The sequence below is a fragment of the Somniosus microcephalus genome, chromosome 2 (assembly GCF_052327205.1).
Source record: "Somniosus microcephalus isolate GS21.2 chromosome 2, FLI_Smic_1.0, whole genome shotgun sequence".
Classification (NCBI taxonomy): Eukaryota; Metazoa; Chordata; class Chondrichthyes; order Squaliformes; family Somniosidae; genus Somniosus; species Somniosus microcephalus.
The window spans coordinates 300547110-300565251 of record NC_140988.1 but is presented as its reverse complement, the minus strand read 5'-3'; the positions used below and the strand labels follow the sequence as shown (position 1 = coordinate 300565251).

Sequence of the window (18142 nt, the reverse complement as noted above, 5' to 3'; positions counted from 1 at the left end):
AGCTCATTTAGCACTCTCCCCCTTAACTTGGGTGGAATCACCACTCGGGATCCACACATCACTGTCCCCTGGCATACTGACAGCTGTTCTCTTCTGGATGTGAATGCTGGCAACAGTGAGTCGCCATGTGTTGGCCGTCCCCTCACCGTCAAATCATATACCCGAGACAGTGTCGGATCATTGCGGGTCTCCTTCTCTATATCCGCGTTAGTTACTGGCAATCGTTCAATTATTGATGAATAAAATATCTCATTAGGGTCCACTGCTGGTGCTTCCTCCACAGTAGGCAGTGGCAGGCGTGATAGCCCATCAGCGTTTCCATGCTGTTTCGTGCCTTTATATTCTATTTCATATTGGTTCGCCCCTAGAAAAAGGGACCATCTTTGTAACCGTTGTGCAGTCATCACCGGAACGCCCTTCTTTGGATTAAAGATGGAGACAAGTGGTTGGTGGTCAGTCAGCAAGGTGAACTTCTGCCCATGCAGATAGTGGTTGAATTTTTTTACTCCCCATACTAGGCTGAGGGCCTCCCTGTCAATCTGGGCGTAGTTGCGCTCGGCTGAGGTTAGTGACCGAGACGCAAAGGCTACTGGCCTCTCCAACCCGTCTGGGAATTTGTGCGACAGCACCGCAATACCAGAGGGTGATGCATCACATGCCAAACAAATTGGAAGTGCTGGGTTGAAATGGGCCAACACCTCTTTTGATGTGATCAATTCTTTGCACTTCTGGAAAGCTCGTTTACGTTCGTCATTCCACATCCATGGTACTCCCGTTTGCAGTAGGGTGTTCAGTGGGTGTAATACTGTAGACAAATTTGGTAAGAACTTATGGTAGTAGCTCACCAGCCCGAGGAACGACCTCAGTTGTGACACATTTTCCGGTGCTGGAGCCTTGACTACTGCCTCAATCTTTTCAGGGGACTTATGTAACCCCTCTTCATCAATAACGTGGCCACAATACGAGATCTGCTTCTGGAAAAACTCGCACTTGTGGCAATTAGCTCGTAGCCCATATTCCTTTAATCTAGTGAGCACCTTCTCCAGGTTGGCGAGGTGATCACTGTCATTTTCGCCCGTGACCAGGATGTTGTCCAAATAACACTGGGTCCCTGGAATCCCTTGCAGGACTTGATCCATCGCCCTTTGCCAAATAGCCGGAGCCGATGCTACCCCGAACACCAGCCGGTTGTATTGGTAGCGACCTTTATGAGTGTTGATCGTGAGGTATTGTTTTGAGGCTTCTTCTACCTCCATTTGCAAGTACGCCTGGGCTAGATCAATTTTGGTGAAGCGTTTACCTCCAGATAGCGAGGCGAAAATATCCTCAATTCGTGGAAGCGGATATTGTACAGTGTGAAGGACTGGGTTCACTGTCACCTTAAAATCCCCACAGATGCGGACCTTCTTTGGTTCCCCAGGCGTATTACTCAACGACCTCTTCATTACAGGAATGATGGGTGTAGCCCACTCGCTCCAGTCTACTTTGGACAGTACTCCTGAACGTTCCAACCCTTCCAGCTCTGCTTCGACGGCTGGTCGGATCGCATAAGGCACTGGTCTGGCCTTAAGAAACTTTGGGCTTGCATTTTCCTCTATTTTAATCGTTGCTGTTATGCCTTTTAGTGTTCCGAGTCCCTCCTGGAACACTTCTTTTGCGCCAGTTAGCATTTTTGACAGTCATCCAGGTGTGACGTCGTCATCCTTTTTGGCCTCAACCTTCAGTGCCTGTATGGAATGCCAATCTAATTGTATCTTCCGGATCCATTCACGTCCTAGTAGTGGTGGTCCTCCATCTGGCAATACATACAGGTCCATTTTAGGTATTTCCTGGCCTTTGTATATCACTTTCACCCTTATTTTTCCTTTGGGGTAGACTTTTTGCCCCGTGTACGTCTTCAAGACAATCTCTGTAGCTTTCAAGGGTATATGTGAAAATAACCGCTTGTAGTCCCTTTGCTTTATGACTGTTAGGGCTGATCCTGTGTCCAATTCCATTTTCACTTGGACTCTGTCTATCTTGAGTGTGACCCAGATAGTCTGGTGATCCTCCATTTTGGTTACCTTATGTAGTTTCAGACAACCCAGCTCCTTGCTTCCGGAGTCTGTATCACTTTTCTGTTCGTCTGAACTACTGTCCAACACCTTATGTACCTTTTTGTACTTCTCCTGTGGAGATTTCTTGCTGTTGGTTTTCTTCCCTGACCTGCAGACTCTTGCTATGTGTCCTGCTTTTCCACACTGTCTGCACACTTGGTCCTTGAACCAACAATCCTTTTGGTCGTGTGTTGTTCTGCCGCAGCAATAACATTTCCCTGTTCCATATGACATTTCATTGGTGCCATATTCTTGCGGTCTCCGTTGTATCTCTGCAGCGCCCCTTGCGGCTGCTTCGTGTGATACTGCCATGCTGAAAGCCTTGTCCAGCATAAGATCCTTTTCTGATAGAAGCCGTTTCTGGGTTCCTTCACTTTGAAGCCCACACACAAACTTGTCCCTTAACGTAACTGCTAGTCCCACTCCAAACTGGCAGTGTTTCGATAGCTTGCGCAGTTCCGTTAAGTACTCAGCATTACTTTCGTCTTTATGCTGGTTCCTTTTGTGGAACTTAAATCTTTCTGCTATCAGCAGCGGTGTGGGGTTTAAGTGGTCCTGTAGGATTTCTACTATGCTTTCGAAATTCTTATCCACTGGCTTCTCTGGGGTTATTAGGTTTCGCAGTAAGCCATAAGTTTTTGCACCCATGGAATTTAACAAAACCAGTGCTTTCCTAGCATCTGGCACTTCATTCGCCCTGCAGTACACCTCAATGCGTTCCACATATGTCGCCCAATCTTCGACTTCATTGTCGAACGTAGAGATACTGCCACTCTTCGGCATCCCTGGGTGTGATTTAACTGTCAAAAATGGCGTCTCCCGCGCTCTCCCTTCTTCTCCGCTGGCACAAAATGGCGTCTCCTGCGCTTTCCTTTCTTCCCGCGCTCGCCCTTCTTCTCCGCTGCGGCTTCTAAAAATGGCGTCTCCCGCGCTCTTCCTTCTTCTCCGCGGCTCAATGGCGTCTCCCGCACTCTCCCTTCTTCTCCCTGCGGACACTGTTTAGCCCTTGAGCCCTGGCTGTGCTCTGCACGTTTTCCTGTGCGCCTTTCCCGTTTCCGCCGCTTGGTCCTGAACCCGGCTGCTGCTTTACCCTCTCTCTCTCTCTTTTGTTTTTCCTCAACGCCGCTCGGTTTTCAACCCCCGGCTGCGCCCTGTGCACTTCACCCTCTCTCTTACCCCGTCGACGCTGCTCGGCTTTTTCTCTGCTGTCGGTTGGCTCCAGCCGCCGCTGTCCGGGAAGGGTCTGCGCTGTACCTGTTGCCAGTCTGTTGCTGGATCATCGTGGCTGGGGAAACAAGCCCGGCTCTCAACAGCCTCCCCTGCAATGTTCACTCTCTGCCGGACGACTGGGCGGTTGCTTGTGGTCGACGCCCGTGCTTCTGGCCTCGACTTTCTTCCACGGCCCTCCCGGAGCGAATCCTTGAAGGGAAATGCAGAGTTGCAGGTAGATTCAAATCGACACTCGTCGCCACTGTTAGATCCGTGATTCTGAGAGTATGATGTTTTCCAATAACTACACGGATGCTGTAAATTAACAATCAACAGGTGTTTACTGGAGTAGGGTAGTCTCAAGACTGGGAGTACAGAGTCATGCTCAAGGCTTATATACAGGTGTGGTCACTGCCGGTACTACAGTATACAGGAGCTGTAAAAGTAGTTCTCTCTTAAAGGTACATACACTACAGGTTTTCAAAAGTAAAAAAGTCTTATAATGTTGCAGGGTAAATAAACTTCCTCTTCTGAACATACTGGGGGATAAATTCAGTTGGTAGTGTTGTGTCCGTCAGTAGTAAGACAAAAGACTACAGGAGAACGGTACAACAGGTGTTTACTCAACGTGGCTCACTCTGGAACTGAACTGTACAGATTACTACTCAGTGCTATATACAGGTGTGGTCACTGCCGGTACTACAGTATACATGAGCTGTAAAAAGTAGTTCCCCCCTTAAAGGTATATACATGACAATTCCCCCCCTTTTAGATTAACAGTACCATAATACTCATTTAACAATTAAATATCAAACTAATTACAATTAACACTTTTAACATACAACGTTAGCTGAAAATAGTCCATTTATATATTCAGTCTTTGGGGAGGCTTCCTGATCCTTTCTGGATAGCGCCTTTCCCGAGTGTCTCGCTCTTGGTGCGGAGGCGATTCTGGCACCCTGTCGTCGGTTGGGTCATCAGCTTCCGATGCTACTGTTTCTGGGGTAGGTGCGACCTGTACGTCGGGTTCCTCACCAGGTACGTATGGGCGAGGCATGGGATTGACTTGTTCCTGTGACTCTAGGATCTGGTCAGCATGGCGTCTCACGATGTTCTCCCCAACGTCCACTGTGTTCATTAATGGGCCCTGCAGTGTGCATATCGTTCCTGGCTGCCATTTTTCCGTTCGGTAGTCGCGGGCCAAGACTGGTTGCCCTACATTGAAGCTCCTTGTTGGCTTCTCATGGATGTGCTGGAATTGCTTACTCTCAACATCTCTTCGTATGTTTGGTCTGAGCAAATCCAGGTGAGATCTTAACCTCCGGTTAAAGAACATCATGGCCGGGGCCTGGTTGGTGACTGCATGTGTCGCATTCCGGTAGGCGAACAGGAAATTGTCCACCTTATGCTGCAGCGGAATGTTGTCATTGTACATAGCCTTTATTGCCTTCTTAAAGGTTTGTACGAACCTCTCAGCCAATCCATTTGTGGCTGGATGATACGGGACGGATGTGTAATGCCTTACCCCATTCTTCTTCATAAACCTCCAGAATTCTTCGGACACAAACTGTGGTCCGTTATCAGAGCAAATCTGTTCTGGCAAGCCGTTCCTGGCAAAAATGGTCCGTAGGACTGCAATAGTTTTCTCCGTGGTGGTGGAGGACATTTTGATGACCTCAGGCCATTTCGAGTGCGCATCCACGGCTATTAAAAACATTGAGTCCATGAATGGACCAGCAAAATCAATATGCACCCGTTGCCATGGAGATGAGGGCCACTCCCATGGGTGTGGAGGGGCATGTGGTGGTGCATTTTGGACTTTCTGGCATCCTGAGCAGCTCTTGGTCAGGTCCTCGATTTGTTTATCGATTCCCGGCCACCACACATAAGCCCTGGCAAGGCTTTTCATTTTTACCCCTCCCAGATGACCCTCATGAAGCTCATTGAGCACTCTATCCCTTAACTTGGGTGGAATTACCACTCGGGATCCACACATCAAGGTCCCCCGGCACACTGACAGCTGTTCTCTTCTTGTCGAGAATGCTGGCAACAGTGAGTCGCCATGTGCTGGCCATCCCTTCACTGTCAAATCATATACCCGAGACAGTGTCGGGTCATTTCGGGTCTCCTTTACTATACGAGTGTTAGTTACCGGTAGGTATTCAACTATAGTCGAATGAAATATTTCGACAGGATCCACTGCTGGTGCTTCCTCCGCAGTAGGCAGTGGCAGGCGTGATAGCCCATCAGCATTTCCATGCTGTTTCGTGCCCATATATTCTATCTCATACTGGTGCGCCCCTAGAAGGAGTGACCATCTTTGTAGTCATTGCGCAGTCATCACCGGAACGCCCTTCTTTGGATTAAAAATGGAGACAAGAGGCTGGTGGTCAGTCAGCAAGGTGAATTTCTGCCCGTGCAGATAGTGATTGAACTTTTTCACTCCCCACACTAGGCTGAGGGCCTCCCTGTCAATCTGGGCGTAGTTACGCTCGGCTGAGGTTAGTGATCGTGACGCAAATGCTATTGGCCTCTCTGAGCCGTCCAAGAATTTGTGCGACAGCACTGCTCCAATGCCGTAGGGTGACGCATCACACGCCAACCGAATTTGTAGTGCTGGGTTGAAATGGGCCAATACCTCTTTCGATGTGATTAGTGTTTTGCTCTTCTGGAATGCTCATTTACATTCGTCACTCCACTTCCATGGCACTCCAGTTTGCAGTAGGGTGTTCAGTGGGTGTAGTATTGTCGACAAATTTGGCAAGAACTTATGGTAGTAGTTTACCAGCCCGAGGAACGACCTCAGTTGTGACACGTTTTCCGGTGCTGGAGCCTTGACTACTGCCTCAATCTTTTCTGGGGACTTATGTAACCCCTCTTTATCGACAACGTGGCCACAATACGAGATCTGTTTTTTTAAAAACTCGCATTTGGGGCGGTTAGCTCGGAGCCCATATTCCTTCAATCTAGTGAGCACCTGCTCCAGGTTGGCGAGGTGATCACTGTCATTTTCGCCCGTGACCAGGATGTCGTCCAAATAACACTGGGTCCCTGGGATCCCTTGCAGGACTTGTTCCATTGCCCTTTGCCAAATAGCCGGAGCTGATGCTACCCCGAATACCAGCTGGTTGTATTGGTAGAGACCTTTATGGGTGTTGATTGTGAGGTTTTTTTTGATGCTGCTTCTACTTCCATTTGCAGATACGCCTGGGCCAGATCAATCTTAGTGAAGCGTTTCCCTCCAGATAGCGAGGCGAAAATATCTTCAATCCGCGGAAGTGGATATTGCACAGTGTGAAGGACTGGGTTCACTGTTACCTTAAAGTCCCCACAGATGCGAACCTTCCTTGGTTCCCCAGGCGTGCTGCTCAACGACCTTTTCATCACAGGGATGATGGGTGTAGCCCACTCGCTCCAGTCTACCTTGGACAGTACTCCTGAACGTTCCAAACTCTCCAGCTCTGCTTTGACGGCTGGGCGGATCGCATAAGGTACCGGTCTGGCCTTAAAAAATTTTGGGCTTGCGTTTTCTTCGATTTTAATTGTTGCTGTCATGCCTTTTAGTGTTCCGAGTCCTTGCTGGAACACTTCTTGCGCGTCGGTTAGGATCTTTGACAGTCGCCCAGGTGTGACGTCGTCATCCTTTTTGGCAGTCACAGTCAGTGCTTGTATGGAATGCCAATCCAGCTGTATTTTCCAGATCCATTCACGTCCCAGTAATGGTGGTCCTCCATCTTGCAATACATACAGGTCTAGTTTTGGTGTTTCCTTACCGTTATATATAACGGTCACCCTTATTTTTCCTTTGGGGTAGACTTTTTGCCCCGTGTACGTCTTCAAAATAATTTTTGTGTCTCTCAAGGGTATGTGTGAGAATAGCCGCTCGTAGTCCCGTCGGTTTATGACTGTTAGGGCTGATCCTGTGTCCAATTCCATTTTTACCTGGACTCCTGCTATCTTGAGAGTGACCCAAATGGTTCGGTGATCCTCCGTTTTGATCACATGTAGTTTCAGACAACTCAGCTCCCTGCTTTCGGAGTCGGTATCACTCTTTTGTTCGTCTGAACTATTCTCCGTCACCTTATGTACCTTCTTGTACTTTTCTTTTGGAGATTTCTTATTGCTGGTTTTCTTTCCTGACCTGCAGACTCGTGCTGTGTGTCCTACTTTTCCACACTGTCTGCACACTTTGTCTTTGAACCAGCAATCATTGTGGTCATGTGTTGTTCTGCCGCAGCGATAGCACTTCTCTGTTCTGTATGACATTTCGTTTGTGCCATATTCTTGCGGTCTCTGTTGTATCTCTGCAGCGCCCCGTGCTGCTGCTTCATATGATACCGCAATGCTGAAAGCCTTGTTCAGCGTAAGGTCCTTTTCAGATAAAAGCTGTTTCTGGGTTCCTTCACTTTGAAGCACACACACAAACTTGTCCCTTAAGGTATCTGCCAGTCCCGTTCCAAACTGGCAGTGTTTCGATAGTTTGCGCAGTTCTGTTAAATATTCAGCATTGCTTTCATCCTTATGCTGGTTCCGTTTGTGAAACTTGAATCTTTCTGCTATCAGCAGCGGTGTGGGGTTTAAATGTTCCTGTAGTATTGTCACTATGTCTCCAAAACTCTTTTCCACTGGCTTCGCTGGGGTTACTAGATTTCGTAATAAGCCATACGTCTTTGCACCCATTAAATTTAACAATACCAGCGCTTTCTTGTCATCTGACACCTCATTTGCCTTGCAGTATATCTCTATTCGTTCGACATATGTAGTCCAATCTTCGACTTCATTGTCAAATGCGGTGATACTGCCACTCTTTGGCATTTTGGGTGTGGTTTAAAATGGCTTAAAATGGCGTCTCCCGCGCTTTCCTTCCTCCCCCGCTGCTGCCAACGCCGCACTCGGCGGTCCTCGTGGCAATGGCGGCGCCCTGTAGGTTTCGCACACTTCTCCTGCGCTGCTGCCAACGCCGCTCTCGGCGGTCCTCGTGGCAATGGCGGCACCTCGCGGGTTTCTGCGCGTCTGTCTCCCTCTCCTCGACGCTGCTCAGCCCCTGAACACCGGCTGTGCGCTCTGCCCTCTCTCTCTCTCTCTCTCCCGTCGACGCTGCTCGGCCCTTTGCTGTGCCGCTCGGTCGGGCTCTAGCCCACCGCTGTCCGGGAAGTGTCTGCACACTACCTGTTGCCAGCCCGTTTCGCTGGACCACCGCGACTGGAAAGCCAAGCCTGGCTCTCAACAGCCTCCCCCGCAATTCTCGAGTCTCTGCTGGATGACTGGACGGTTGCCCGTGGTCGACGCCCGTGTCTCTGGCCTTGACCTCCAATCTACTGGTCTCCAGGAACGAATCCCTGGGAGGTGATGCAGAGTTGCAGGTAGGATCGAATTTGCCTCATCGCCAATGTTGTGTCCGTCAGTAGTAAGACACAAGACTGCAGGAGAACGGTACAACAGGTGTTTACTCAACGTGGCTCACTCTGGAACTGAACTGTACAGATTACTACTCAGTGCTATATACAGGTGTGGTCACTGCCGGTACTACAGTATACATGAGCTGTAAAAAGTAGTTCCCCCCTTAAAGGTATATACATTACAGGTAGTGCCACCCGTTAGCGCCTTAAGAGGGCGCTAAGTGGGGCTTAAACCAACTAGCGCCCGGGCGTGGCGATATCTACGCCTCTCGCGAAATTGAGCGGACATTTTGCGGCGGTGCTAAACAATACTGCCCGATCTCCTGCGCACGCAGATCTTGACGTCATTCAAGAGTGCAATGCCCTTGGGGCGCCCCGGACCGGAAATTCAGTGGCGCCCCCCTCCTTTCCGCCTGGCGCGACCAACGACAGGTTGACTGGAACGCTTCCCAGTCACTGTGAGGCTGGGGGGGTGCTATTTAAAGGGGGCCTCTTCCTGGCTTTTGTGTGGTAGCCATTTTTGCACCACTCGTTCTGAGAGAGAGAGAGAGATTTTGGAGAGAGACAAAGAGAGAAAGAGAGACTTCTGCATTGAGTCAGCGCTGTCTGAGGTACTTTTGGCTTCTGACCATAACTTTGCAGGTACTTTGCTTTTTGACTGTCATAACTTTGATTGCCCAGATACTATGGGGGCTGCAATGGATGGGAACGTCGTCCTTCTCCATCACATTCAGAGGGCACAGAGACGCAGAGAGAGAGTGGCAATCATGGCCAGACAGAGGAGGGCCAACAGGCGTCGGTACAGGAGACCTTACCCTCCCAGGGTTTTTCGCCAACAGTTCTCATACATTAACATGTCTGAGGAGCAGTGTTTGCGAAGGCTGCGATTCAGCAAGGAGGTGGTCACTGAGCTCTGCCACCTGCTTCAGCCAGATCTGCAGCCTCAACTGAGGAGCAGGACGTCTCTGTCGGTGGCAGTGAAGATAACAGTGGCTCTCAAATTTTATGCCACCGGCTCCTTTCAATCTGCTACTGGGGACATTGCCAATACAGGAAACTTTCGATTTACCGGCACCTAAATAACTGGAAATCTCGGTTAACCGGCAAAATTCAGGAGTAGGTTCAGGTAACTTTTATTACTTGCCTTCCTCCATTTGTTGCTGTGCAAGGGTGTGGCTGCAGCTGTTGCTAAGCTACAGAGATGCTTGCAACTTGTGGCCATTGTTCTGAAGCTGCAGGGTTTGTTGCTTTATACGGAGCTCTCAGCTCCGTATCTTTTACTATAGCTTTCGGTTATCCGGAATTTTTGATGAACCGGCACCACGTCGGTCCCGTCCGAGCCGGATAAAAAAAAGTTTCCTGTATCTCCCAGTTCGCAGTGCATTGCTGCATCCGTCAGGTCACAAATGCCCTCTTTAATAGGAAACGAGAGTACATTTCTTTCCCCATGACCCTGGACAAGCAGCAAGAATGCACAATGGGCTTTGCGATGATAGCGGGCTTCCCCATGGTGCAGGGAGCCATTGACTGCACCCATGTGGCTTTGCGGGCGTCGCAAGAGAATGCCGAGGATTTCCGCAACCGAAAGGGCTTCCATTCCTTAAACGTTCAGTTGGTCTGTGACAACAGACAGCTGATACTCGCTGTCAATACCCACTTTCCAGGCAGCAGCCACGATGCCTTCATCCTGCGCCAGACTTCTGTGGCAGACCTTTTCAAGGCACCGCTTCACCCAGGAAGTTGGCTTCTCGGGGACAAGGGATATCCTCTGTGCACCTGGCTGATGACCCTGCTCCGTTCACCCAGCACCCCTGCTGAGCTACGATACAATGAGAGCCATCAAGCTACCAGGAACATCGTTGAGCACACAATCGGCGTGCTTAAGCAACGGTTCCACTGTCTGGACCATTCTGGAGGAGCCCTGCAGTACTCGCCTGAGCGAGTCTCCCACTTCGTTGTTGTGTGCTGCATGCTGCATAACCTGGCAATCCTCAGGACCCAGCCACTGCCACCAGACATTGGAGCACCAGCAGAGGAGGAGGAGGAGGGGGAGGAGGAAAATCAGCAGCACCAAGGTGGGAGGGAGGCACAAAGTGGAAGGGCCGTCCGTCAAAGGCTCATAGCAAGACGCTTCTAGGCCCCCTCTGAGGGAATGGCTTCTGCCATTCAAACAACCTGAATGAAACCATCCCGCAACCCCTAAGCCGGTCAAGGCAACAATGAGTGCAAAGACCAAACATGCACATTTTGAATACAGACACTTTATTTCCCAAACTGTGTCTCATTTCCGCATGACAAAGTAATAGAAAGAAACACCAAAAAAAACAGTCATTCACATAACTGGTTCTCACAACCTGGAGACAATGTCCAAAACAGTAACAAAAATTTGACCAAGACCCTCGGCCTTCAATAAAACAATGAAATACATTTTGCGACACCTCCTACTTTTTGCCCTTCGAGGGTGATCTGCCTCCCTTGCGAAATTGCCCCCTTCCCACCCTGCAGCTCCTCCGTAATGGGACCCCAGTGGCTGCAGCAAGGCTGGGGGAAGGCTGCTGAGTGTCAGAAACTGAGACTGCAGATGCCCTTGAGGGACGGTCTGGACCAGCTCTGGGCCTGGAGGGCCCGGCTGCTGACTGCTCCAACTCTGCATGGGCGGCAGCAGTCTGTGCTACAGGTGGTGGCAACTGCAGTGGAGAAGTGACAGTGTTGGCAGCAGGAATGCTGTCAATTTGAGAGAGGACAGCAACTCCCTGCTCGACCGACACACTGGCACTCCTACGGGGCAGCACTTCAGCATGCGGAGCAATCTGCTGGAGAGCCCCGGGGAAATCTGCCCGATCCAGCGAGGGTGGCAGCAGTCAGTGCTCGCGTGGCCTCAATCTGCGTCTGCATGAGACCAGCCACTGACTGCATTGCAGCACTTACCATTTGCGTGGCAGCCGCCTGTGCTACAGCGAAGTGCTCCACACTCCTTGCCAGTGATTCAATGGATTCGGGCATCCTTGCCACTGCAGCCATGAGCTCAGTGTGCCTTTGCTCCGCCTGAGTGCTCATTTCAGCGAGGACCGACTCCTCGTCTGCGTTCAGTGCAGCAGGACTCGAGGCCATACTCTCCATCCGGGGAGAAGGCCCCCGAGCTTCCCTAACCCCCTCGCGTTGCTGCAGCCCGCTGGGTCCTGGAGCTTCACCCTCATCAGACCCTTCCCCCCTGCTCCCCTCCAGGGAAGGCGTGTCCCCAGTATGGGCATGGACTGCCTCGGCAGAGGTTGCGCTGATGGTCCAACTTCCTCTTCCTCCTCGCCTTCAGCTTCACTCCCAATGGCAGCTTGAGGGCCCGTCTCCTCACCTGGTGAATCACCACCTGAAAGCAGGGAGGTACAAGAGTGGCTTTAGCGTGAGGGCAGGGTGGCAGCAAGGGAGACATGAGTGCTGCAATGTACTGATTTGGATTGAAAGTGTCAAAGGCTGCTGTTGTGAGGAACAAGTGGAAGGAGAGAGGACAAAAAGGTGATGACCTTACCATTGTTGGCCATAACGGGGTCGGCGTCTCCAGTGGCGACGGGACCAAGCATCCGGCTTGCCACAATCCTGTGGACGCGCTGCTCAAGATCGCTGAGGGCTTGAAGGTGAGGCCGCCCTCCACCGGTCCATTGCTGCTGTCTCCAATTATGAGCCAGCTTGGCCTGCAAGAAAAAGGACGGCGTCTGAGCAAATATGCAGCCATGATCTTGCCTGAAATGCCTCCCATGGTTGAATAGCCCTTACTGTATGCAGCCATGATCTTGCCTGAAATGCCTCCCATGGTTGAATAGCCCTTACTGTATGCAGCCATGATCTTGCCTGAAATGCCTCCCATGGTTGAATAGCCCTTACTGTATGCGGCCATGATCTTGCCTGAAATGCCTCCCATGGTTGAATAGCCCTTACTGTATGCAGCCATGATCTTGCCTGAAATGCCTCCCATGGTTGAATAGCACTTACTGTATGCAAAGTGTGGAATGTGCGTGTGTGTTTCATGAAAGGGCCATAGGTGTTGGATGAGTGCTGGGTATTGGGGCTTTCAAGACCCTCTGGCCATAAAATGAGGTGGCGATGGAGGGATGAAGAGGTTTTGAAAAAAGGCACTCACCCTGACGACCCGAGTGAGGTCGTTGAACTTTTTCCTGCATTGCACAGGGGTCCTAGGCACCATGCTGCTTGAGGTCACTCTGTGAGCCACCTCCCTCCACGCTTTTCTGTATTCGCTTGGCAAAGGCCTCCTGCCACTCTCTGGGTACAGTAGAGATCTTCTGCGCTCCACTGCGCCAACCAGAGCCTCCAAGGCACGCTCGCTGAAGTGCTGTGCTCGCTCCCTGGCCCTCTCCATAGTCCTTGGCTGGAAGATTTCGCCACAGGTCTGTCCAGGCCGAGATTCAAGGCTCCAGTGAGCAGGGCGTGACTGCAGAGCAAGATCGACCCTCCCCTTTAAGAACTGACTGGCACCAGTGTGTCTGTGTTCAATCGCTAACTGACAGCACCTGCGCTGTGCCCGCCCTCTGAGGTAGCGCCTCGCTCCTCGGGCTTAGCGCCTTAAGAGAGTTGTGTAGTGCCTGATTTAGCGCTTCAATCACCTCCAGGGGCAATAGAGGCGAATTTTGCAGTCGGCGGCGATAATTTGCGCCGGGCGCTAAACTTTGCGCCCGGCCGATATTCACACCTCAAAATGGGCGATACCGAATTTCTCCCCCACTGTATTCAAAACAAACTCTGAGCTGTATTAAGGTCGATAACTGGAGCTGTCTCTGAGCATTACCATACATGGTTTGGTAAAGCTGATATATTTGGAGAAAAATCACTTGATTTGCAACTGTAACTTAATTGAAAACTTGGAAAGCTATTTCCTTCGGCCCTTAGCTGCTCCTTCTACTCTAAACTTTTCTTAACAGATTTTTGACCTCCACACCCTTACTCATATGATCCATTCATCATGTCATTAATTAGAAGGAAAAGGCTTTAAAATCTATTTCATGAATCTTTGGTGAAGTTCAGTGGAAGTATCACATTCATGTACACCCTTCCATGATGCAGTTCAGTGAAAGTACCACATTTGCGTACACCCTAGCCTTGTAAAAGTTCAGTAGAAGTATATTCACACATACTATTACGTAGATGATATTCAGTGGAAGTTTGAAGTTTGTGTACATCCTTACCTTGCTGAAATCACAGCTTCATACACAACAAATGGCAAAGACTAGTCCTGTGAAGATTGGTGTTACTTTGAACACCAAAGAAACAAGGTTCTGATGCAGTTCGCAATATTTTCAGGATTACAAAATGTAATTGGCTGCATCTTCTGTCTTCCCATCGCATTTTGTTTTTACAAAAATCTGTCAATCTTTTCCAAAATCAACTCAGTTATTACTCTTCACATTGTAGGGTTGGGGAAGAGGGAAGAAAAATTCTTGTAGCCAAACTGATTCCTCTGCTCGCCTAACATTCACACATGTATACTTTCTAGCATTGACCACTGGATAATGATAAGGAACAGAAACCATGGTTAGCTTTTTTCATGTTCTATAACCCAGGGAAGCTGAGGGCAAATGTCATTACTGCCATCCCAGCTGAGATCAACTAATTCTGCATAGGCCAAAGATCAAACCTGGCACCTAGAATCATACAATCATAGAATAGTACAGCACAGAAGGAAGCCATTCGGCCCATCGAGTCTGCGCCGGATAGCTTAGTGCAGTACTGGGCAGTGCGTAACCCACTAAATGATTAGGGGATCTAAGGCCGCGATTCCACCCACTGAGCTGGGTCCGGGGTGACCGGGGACAGTAGCGCAGTCCCAGCCCGCTCTGTTGAAGTGATTTTATGATGACACCTGATGATGTCATCAGCCGGTTTCCTTAAAGGGGCCATGTCTAAATTTATTTTGACAGTTGTGCTGTCAGTGTTCTACAGCATTGAGGTGCTGCAAACACTGACAAGCACTGCACAGAGGTGCACGGCTACACCCAGGCTCTCCCATGACTCCCTCCTTATGCTTATGGAGGGAGTCACAGCACGCAGGGAGGTTCTCTTCCCTTCCAATGGGCGGAAGAGACCTCCCCAGGAGATCAACGTGGCCTGGTTGCACATTGCACAGGAGGGCACGTGCAGGGATGTCGTCAGGAGTCACTGGCTGCAGTGGCACAAACCTTTCAGTGATCTCAATAGATCATGAAATGTTACTGCCCAAGCCACACTCAACCTCATCCTGCTGTGCCACTCAGCACATCCCCATCACTCTGCCTTCCCTACCCTACTCCTGCACATCCTTACTCACACCAACTTACCTTGGACCTCCACCCATCCCTCTCTATCTACATTATCATTTCCCCATCTCACTAGCCACCCCTTCCACTCACCCTCATCCTAGTGCAATCATACCAACTAACACACAAGGGTAGCCACTTGGTTGTTTCAGCCATATTCATGTGAAGTTTCTGTTAATGTGTTGTCAAACATTGAAACCTTTATTTTGAACACTGCGTTCTTGGGCAGATTTGTGTGGCTTAGTGAGCTACAGTGAATGGTGAGACATAACGGTACCCCCTGCAATGGCGATGAGTGTGAAAGGAATGGCTTGGTTATTGCAGGGATGCTTTATGATGTTGGTGTAGGGTGGTGCCAACCTGGCGCATCATGTGGCAGCCAGGGTGTGCAGCGTCAAGTGAAGTAAATCTGGCCATGGTGAGGCCATTCCTGGCGTCCCGGGCAGCAATGTACTCGGGTGATGATGCCCTGTGTCCTGTGCAGCATCAGTTAATTGCAGAGAAGGTTGGTGTTGATGGTGGTGCTGCTGGTGTGCCTGGTTATGCTGGTGTTGGGGCTGATCGTGGTGGGATTCTGAGGACCAAGGTGAGACTTTTTCAAGGGCACCGATGCTGATGGAATAGATGGCAGGTGAGGTTGAAATGACAGAAGCGATCTGTCAGTGGTGAGAGAGGTTGTTCCAATGAGGTGACACTGGACAGAGAGATTGCTCCAAACACTTGCAAGCTGCATAAAGGTCAATCTGTCTTCCAAATGCAGTAAGGAACAGCTTCTAACCTTGGAAAGTGAAGACCTATGAAATGGGAGCTTTTACAGACCATTTGCAGCTGTCAAGTTAGTAAATCATCCCATGCTAACACAATACCCGACCTAGGTAAGGACCTGACGTGATCCCCGAGCAGCGGGGAAGCCATTGGCAAACGCAAAAAATCTAAAGGTAAGCTTAAAATAAGGCTTAACAGTCCAGCTAATGATCTAAGTTGCCTCCCCCGCCGCTTGGTGTCGGGTCTGTTCGGCACTGACAGACCAGACTCCTGCGAGACTAGCGTGGAGGCGGGTTGACACCAGGGTTCATTTCAAATTTCCCAGCTGATACACCTCCGATCCTGTCCTTTCAGCGCCGGCAAAATTCCGGCCTTTGTTTCTTTTTTCATTCTGCATTAAACCTGTTTTGTGCCGTTAAATGGCACATATCATGTTTCTTATTAGTGCAGGTTAAACTTTAACAGCAACAAATGGGCACAAGATACAAAATGTATCATGACTAGAATAGAAAGAAGCCTATTTAAAAACTAGTGCTCCAAAAGTTTTTAAGGCAGGTGAAGTAAACTTTATTAATTTTCTCAAGTGGGGTAGAACAGGAAGTCCATTACCAAATTCTTTAATTTTGGGGGGGGGGGAGGGGCGAGCAAATAGTTAAAAAAATCAACTAAGAACTCTGATGAACAAGGAGTTCATGGAGCCTTTAAGAACCAATGTAAATAAAGATGAGGGGGGAGGGTTAAAGCTACAAAGCATTCTCTTAACTGGAATAGAGGTTCCCTTAATTGCTTCTTGTGCTAAATAGTTGCTATTGAATGGCTATTGCTGAGATGAACTACAGCTGGCTGTTCTGTAATGTTTGCTAGGGCTGCTATCTGCTGTTTGAGAGTGTAGTGGAGTGTAATGAGCTGTCAACTAAGAGGTGTTTGGGTTCATGAGGGATTTGAGAAGCAAACAATTAATCTCAAATTAAAAAAAAAAAATCCTTTTAAAAGGGAAAAATCCTTCCGACTGCCTCAATCCACTAATTTTGCAATTGCAAAATGGTCCTGAGACTGGTAGCTGAGATAATGACTGAGCTGATGAGCAAACAGAATTTATATGGAGGATACATGTTCCTTTGTCTTGGCTATAAAACAACTGTGATGAATTCAGTGGAAACAAAAATCGTGAGGAGTGTTTAATGGGTGGCCGAGCCGATAGCACACGTTTTACACTATCATCTAAAGTCAAAATTACCCCCAATTTATCTAAGGCTTTCCATGCTGGCCTTCCATCCTCTACCCTCCAAAAACTGAGTTGAAAACTCAGCGGCCCGTATCCTGTCCTGCACTAACACCCACTTACCCTTAACTTTCATCCTTGCTGACCTACATTGGGTCCCTGTCCCCCAACTCATTGAATTTAAAATCCTCATTGTCGTCTTCAAATTCCTTCACACAGCTTTGCCCCACTCTATCTCTGTAACCTCCTCCTGCATTCTTTGGCGCTCTGATTCTTGCCATTGGGCAGCCATCCCCTTCACCGTGCCATCGGTGGCACAGACTTCAGCCACTTCAGCCTATTCTCTGGAATTTCTTCCCTACACCCCTGCGTCTCTCCACTTCCCTCTCCAGCTTCAGATTCCTTCTCAAAATCCATCTTTTCATCTAAGATTCCAGTCGCTGCTCCTGACTCTTGCACCATGACTCTTTTATTCCTTTATTCCTTTTATCTATTTCTTTCCACCTCTGTAAAGCACCGTGGGACATTTTCTACATTAAAGGCAATATATAAATGCAAGTTGTTGTTTATAACTAGCAATATTGGAAACCAAGTTGTTTGCAGTTTTTAATGGCAGTTACAAGTTTACAAGTCGCATCCTTTATTGTAAAGCAGATAAAAATAATACCACAATGTTTTCGCATTATGTTTTATTGATCAATTTAAATCACTTTTATAAACTATTACTTGTAGACTTCATCACATTTAATCAATTTTATTTGTCTTGTGGTTTGTTTTTTTATCTAGCTAGGCCTCTGTGAGAATTGTTACCAATACTACTTTAAAATTTGTGTGTGTGTGTGTGCATGTGTACACGCACATAGAGCACCTCCTTTCCTAAGGATCTGCACATAAGTCTTGACAAAAAGGCCCTGCAGGACTTTATCGATACTGCTGGACCAAACATTTTGCCTTGGCTCTGAAAAAAACTTTTTATCAGCAGGTTTGATAAAGAGGGTGACCCTGTAATTCCAGCCCAGAACAAGGGTGGAGAGCGGGTAAATCAGCCACCTGTGGCCAGAATTTGGGGTGGAATCAGAGCAAGTAGCTTCTCTGTATCTACCCTATTGAATCCCGTTATCATTTTAAATACCCCAATTAGATTACTGCTCA

The 18142-nt window shown here is 48.9% G+C and overlaps 1 protein-coding gene across 7 annotated transcripts in view; it reads left to right on the top strand.

Moving 5' to 3' along the window:
* pdzd2 (PDZ domain containing 2) overlaps window positions 1-18142 on the top strand; it is a 569380-nt gene that overhangs the window by 449363 nt on the left and 101875 nt on the right. The gene's annotated exons all lie outside the window — the stretch shown is intronic.